Raw genomic sequence first — 6,803 nt, forward strand, 5'->3', positions numbered from 1 at the left:
GCCGTCTGCCACGACGCCGGCGCCGCGCCCCGCGCCCCGACGCCGGCGCCGCACCCCGTGCCCCGCCGCCCCCCTGTGAGCACCTGCCTTGCCTCGCTCCCGCGCCCCTGCCCTGCCCTGCACCGCCGGCGCCACCGCTGCCACCACGCTCCTTTTTTTAGTTCATATGTGATGTATATGTGTATGTGGCTATAATGTATATGTGTATGTGATGTATGTGGCTAGAATATATATGTTAAAAATGTTTTTTTGGTTCATAGAAAGTTTTTTGTTCATATATAGAAAGTTACAATTTTAGAAAAGTTTTATATATGCAAAAGTTACAATTTTAGAAAAAGAAAGATAGGAAAGAAGAAAATAAGAAGAGGAATGAAAGAAGAAGAGGAGAAATAAGTAAGAAGAAGAAAAAAGAAGAAAAAGAGAGGAGAAGAAGAAAGGAATAGTGGAGAGGAAGAGCTCCTCTCCACTATTCCTTTCTTCTGCTCCTCTTTTTTTTCTTTTTTTTCTTCGATCTTCTCCTCCAGCTATTCCTTTCTTCTTCTCCTCTTTCTTCTTCTTCTTCTTCTTCTTCTTAATTTTTATCGGGAACGAGGGTGTCGAGGATCGCCGAGGGGTCGAGGGTCGAGAACTAGGGTAGAGGGTCGAGGGTCGTTAAGGGGTCAAGGGTCGAGGGTTTCAGGGTCGAGGGTTCGATGGTTCTATAGGGTCGAGGGATCGAGGTCGAGGGTACCAGGGTCGTCTAGGGGTGGAGGGTTCCAGGGTCGTCGAGGGTTCGAGGGGTAGAGAGAGGTTTCCTAGTGTCAAAGTATTGAAGAAATCCATGGCTTCATCATTAGCCGGAAGTAACCAGGGCATGATGGTACGAAGTCCTCCAAAGTTATTCTGGAATGGAGTCCCGGATAGGATAATTTGCCTTTTTGTAAGAATTTCAGCAAAGGCCTTCCAAATAACGATATTCAGAAGGTTCTTGCTGAACTTTGTACCAAAAAGCGAATTATCCTATCTGGGACTCCGTTCCAAAATAACTTTGGAGAGCTTCGTACCATCATGCACCTGTTACTTTTTCCTGATGATGAAGACATGGTTTTGTTGAATCCTTTGACACTAGGCAACCTCCCGACCCCTTGACCCTCGACCCCTCGGCGATCCTTGACCCCTTGATAAAAAAAGAAGAGGAAGAAGAAAAAAACGAGGAGAAGAAAGAATAGAGGATTTCTTCTCCTTTATTCTTTCTTCTCCTCTTTTTTTTCTTCTTCTTCCTCTTTTTTTTATCGGGAACGAGGGTCGTTGAGGGTCGCTGACCGGTAGAGGAAACCCTAATTAAATAGCAAGTATCGTCGGTGTGAGATACATGTGGCCACCCCCTCCTTGAAGCATTCTCGAGGCCACCCCCTAACCCTTGAAGCGTTGTCGAGGCCATCCGAAACCCTAGAGAAGCAACGTCGAGGCCACTAATTAATATGATTCCTTATTGTGATTAGCTAGCTAGTTCTACATTTGCCACTAATATATCCATATCTGTCATGTTTGAATAATAATTGCCATGTTGTAAATATTTGTAGAAACTATGGACACCCTGCCACGAGACGAAGCACAAGAAGCATTGTTGATGGACATAATCGCACAAGGAAGTGATGCCGTCTGCTTGTTGATGTTTCTCAACGACAACGATGGTCTGGAAGGAGAGGGTGAAGAAGAAGCTGGCTATGATTTACATGGCTCCGATGACCCAATACCGGTGCAAGAAGGAGAGGGTGAAGAAGTAGACCGTGAGGACGGCTCCGGTGATCACCAAACCGAGTTCGGCCAGGTATATATATTAGTTAAGCCTATGCTGACTAGCTAATTGATGCATTCATTGTCTTGGTATGTACACATATTAATTAACTCTCGTCTTTGTTCTTTTTTCTAGCCCTCCGGATCGAGCACAACTTCGGTAAAGAGACGAGGCCCGAAGAAAAAGTTGAGCTCGGATGAAAAGTTTGAGATCATAGAAATCGCGCGCGACGGCCAACCGGTTGAACCCTACCGGACAAAGAAGGCATTTGTTGCTCAGTGCGGGGTTCTAGTTAGGGACAAGATCCCGATCAGCATCCCCCAATGGTATAAGCCAAAGAACGAAGACCCTGAGGTGTCTTATGTCAATGATATGCAGAAAAATGATCTTTGGACTGAGCTGAAGTCAAATTTCACCCTACCGCCAGAGGATGATCCGGAGAAGCCAGTTATAGAGCCACTAATCAAGTCTTTTGCTCTGAAGAAGATGGCAGACCTATTCAGGAATTGGAAGAAAGACCTCAATAGGTATGTCGAAAAAAATGAGACACCAGAATTCAAGGGAAAATATGAGAAGATCAGAGATGACTGGCCCGCATTTGTGGCCCACAAGACATCGGAAAAGAGTAAAAAGATGTCGGCGACAAACGAGAGAAATGCTGCGAAGAAGAAGGTTCACCATCGCACGGGGTCAGGTGGCTACCTCGTAGCCCGGCCTAAGTGGGCCAAGGCTGAGAATGACCTGCTTGATAAAGGGATCGAACCAGAGACAATGAACTGGCCAGACCGTTGCCGGACTTGGTTCTTCGTGGCCGGCGGAACATTGGACCCTATAACAGGGAAGTGCATTTGGACGGACGAACAATTGGACATACCAGTCAAGAGGCTTCAGCAATATATCGAAGCAGCGCAGCAAGGGACGTTCGTTGCAGACAGGGAGAAGGACGAGCTCACAATGGCCCTCGGGAATCCTGAGCACCCTGGACGGACACGAGGCACGCCAGGCTCCATTTTGTGGAAGGCTAGATTTCTAGATGCAGGGGGTTACAAAACCCAGGAGAGGAGGAAGAAACTGGAGCAGAGCCAACTGCAGGCGCTGCACGAAAGGGTAATGGGGCTAGAGGAACGAGTAGTAGATCGCAGCAAACGACCTGCCGAAGCTTCCACCGAAGCTACCCCGCCATCTCAGCGGAGAAGCAGCGTGGCTTCCACCGAGCTGCTTCAGCCGGAGCATGCCTTGACGGCTCCTGCCAGCTATCCCGTGGATGCTATCATGGAGTCTCAAATTGCCACCTTATGGCAGAATGGAGCAATTTGAAGGTCAAGGCGGCTGTTGGCTCTGTTTATCCTACTAAACCCGACTCAACTTTTCAGTGCCGGCCGATTCCAGAAGGATAAGCTAAGGTGATGGTGGATGAAATAATGGAGGGATTTGAGGACCTCCGGCTTGAACACCCTACCGGTGAAGGGGAGTATCGGCTGGGTTCTGCTCTGAAGACTCCATGCCTATGCCGGAAGGATCTCATCAACCTTCCGAACTGGACGCCTCCGCCTCCTCCTCCTCCGGCGAGTCAGGGCACTCCGCCTCCTCCACCGCCTCCTCCTCCGGCAAGTGACGATCAGGGCACTCGGCCGGCTCCTTCCCCGGCGAGTGGCGGCACTCCACCTCCTTCTCCGCCTGCGCCTGCGCGCCCGAGCAGCCAGCCTCCTCCTTCTCCGCCTTGTCAGCAAGGGCGGAAGAGACCCATCGCCGCTCCAGCTGCTCCGGCGCGTCGTAGTCCTTCTCCTCCGCCTCGTAAGCAAGGAAAGAAGACATCCGCTCCGTCTGCTCTGCCGGCGTCTAGCAGTACAGCCAAAGGCGAGAGGAGATACAGATTCGGTCCTTCTCTGAAGACTCCAGAGAAGTTACCGTACGAGAGGAGTGAGGAGGAAAACGCGAAGATCACGCAGACCGAAGTGGATGACTGGTTTCAAGGGTTGAAAGCAAAGAGACATCCACCTCCGGAGGAGAAGGTAGATCCGCTGAAAGGGAAGCGCACTCTGGTTGCCCTGACAAAACCACCCAAGTCTCCGCCGAAAGGCAACTATGAGCGCATTATTGGAAAGGCATTTGCCGAAGCGGAGAGGTCGGGAAGTACTAAAAGTGATCAAAGGATGAAAGAACGACGAGCTGGGAAACACTTGCCCAGCTCGGCTAACAAGCGAAGCAATCGTGCCCCCCGCTCAAGGTGCCTGCTAGCGACATCGTCGATTCGAGGATGGTGCCCGGTTATGGCAATCCTGCAGATTACCTGCCCGACGATGTACATTATGATTTCTTGGAGGTGCAGATACAAAGATACGAGTACGGGAAGCCTCTCGTCAAAGATGAAAGTTCTCTATCAACGATGATGCGAAGATTGCATGATTGGTACATGAAAACCTGCAAAGAGTCTGAGGGGAGGAGTACTTTGTATGTGAGAGTTAAAAAGGAGCATGACCTCCTTGGAATTGAACTCTTGCCTATTCCATTTGAGGAGTTCTATCAGTTTTTCAATCAATTGGCCCTCGATAAAGCAACGGTCACCTGCTACTGTCTGTAAGTAGTACTACTTCTGTCATTAAGTCTCTCTATATAACTCAGCCCTTTCATTGCATGTATTTATAATAATCCTCACTATATTATGCAGATTGAAGATCGCCGAATTGAAGAAAAGACAAGAGGGTGATATTGGGTTCATTAACACATATCTCATAGATAAAACTGAGGTTGAATTTCATAAAGAAAATACCGAGGCCAACTTGCTACAATCGTTGGTAATAAATGAACACAAAGATATAATACTCTTTCCTTACAACTTCAAGTGAGTGTTACTGTCTTGTGGCATATTCGGTTTATTTATTAGTCCAGGTTATAGTAATGTAATATTGATGAGTTATGCATGTGTGCGCAGCTACCACTATATTCTCCTAGAGATTAAGCTTGAGAAGGGAGTAGTAACTGTCTTAGACTCCAAGCGAAAAGATCCCAAGGAGTATGCGGACATGACTGAAATGCTCGAGAAGTAAGTTAAATCGATCATTATCCACCATATCAGCAACTTTGTTCATTTATGATATCAAGTAATTGTTTTCTTTGTATGGCAGGGCTTGGAGAAAATTCACCAAAAAAGCTCCGGGACTACCGAAGAAGCTGCAATTTAGACACCCGAAAGTAAGTACTATATAGTAGCATATTCCACGCATCTCCTAGTGATTCAAGCGCTAGTTTCATCAATACCATTTAGCATGCTTGCTAATTATCAGTTTGATTGACCTCTATTTCTTGTAAAGTGGTTGTGGCAGGAACAAGGGAATGATTTCTGTGGATACTACATTTGCGAGTCCATCCGCCACACGACCTGTGAGCGGGGCTACTCCGACAAACAATATGAAGTGCGTAAATAACAATATTCACAATTTTATTTTATTACCATCATTTGTGTTGAGTTTCATTCATTCATATATATATATGTATTGACCCCCTTCTTAAAATTAGATGTTTCGGATGCGGGATGAACTCCTAGAACCAGATCGCCTGCGAGCAATTCAAGAGGAATTGGCGGCATTCTTTCTTGACCACGTGATCACTGAAGACGAAGAATACTATGTGGACCACGCGTCCGTATGTTAGGAGATTATATTTTTAAAAGATAATTATTGTATATATGTAGCCGGTACTGTCGGATAGATATACGAGAACTTGTTGTTCGACCAATCTCTCAGAGAAGGAGAGGTGGTCGATATCACTTCTCTCTGTATGCATATATGTTCATGACGATCTTCTGTTTGCTTACTAGCTAGCTAGCGTGTCTAGCTAGTCCCCTCTATACGTATGTATAGTACGTAGCGTCGACCAAGCATGGTCAAAAGAGGGGACACTTCTCTCTATTAATTAGCTAGCTAGCACAATATATGTAACACCTAAATTAACCCCCCAAAACCCCCCAAACCCCCCCCCCTTTAAAAAAAACAAAAACCCCAGCCACAGAAATGCTGACGCGTGGATGCCTATTGGTCCCGGTTGGTGCCACCAACCGGGACCAAAGGCCCTCCTGCCTGGGCTCAGCGGACAGGCCACGTGGAGGCCCATCTGTCCCGGTTCTGGATTGAACCGGGACTAAAGGGTCAGGGCATTAGTACCGACTCTTTAGTCCCGGTTCATGAACCGGGACTAAAGGCCCTCACCAACCGGGACTATAGGCCCTTTTTCTACTAGAGGATCAGTAAATGCATGAAAAATAACAAATGAAGTCAGAAAGGGTTGTAAATTGATTATGTGGCTTTGAATGGTGCATTTTGAACATAGAAAAACTATGGATCTGAAATAAGTTCAAAAAAATGAAATCCCTTTGTAATAGACGAGTTTCCGTATGAAACCCTGATACTTCGAAGAAGATTGTCTGTTTTGTACACGAAGTGCATCCATTTTTTGCTGTAAGCCTCTGTACTTTCTTGCACATGCTATGTGGGTGAAATGATGATACCATGCCAACTAGGAACCTTTTTAGAGTTAATTTCAAATGCTTTTCAATTTCATGGTCTTACATCTCAAAATAATCAGTAAATGCATGAAAAATAACAAATGAAGTTAGAAAGAGTTGTAAATTGATGATGTGGCTTTCAATGGTGCATTTTGAACACAGAAAAACTATGGAGCTCAAATAAGTTCAAAAAAATGAAATCCCTTTGTAACAGACGAGTTTCCGTATGAAACCTTGATACTTCGAAGGAGCTTGTCTGTTTTGTACACGAAGTGCATCCAGTTTTTGCCATAAGTCTCTGTACTTTCTTGCACATGCTATGTGGGTGAAATGATTATACCATGCCAACTTGGAACCCTTTCAGAGTTCATTTCAAATGCTTTTCAATTTAATGGTCTTACAGCTCAAAATAATCAATAAATGCATGAAAAATAACAAATGAAGTCAGAAAGGGTTGTAAATTGATGATGTGGCTTTGAATGGTGATTTTGAACACAGAAAAACTATGGAGCTCAAAAAAGTTCA

The sequence above is a fragment of the Triticum aestivum genome, chromosome 7B (assembly GCF_018294505.1).
Source record: "Triticum aestivum cultivar Chinese Spring chromosome 7B, IWGSC CS RefSeq v2.1, whole genome shotgun sequence".
Lineage (NCBI taxonomy): Eukaryota > Viridiplantae > Streptophyta > Magnoliopsida > Poales > Poaceae > Triticum > Triticum aestivum.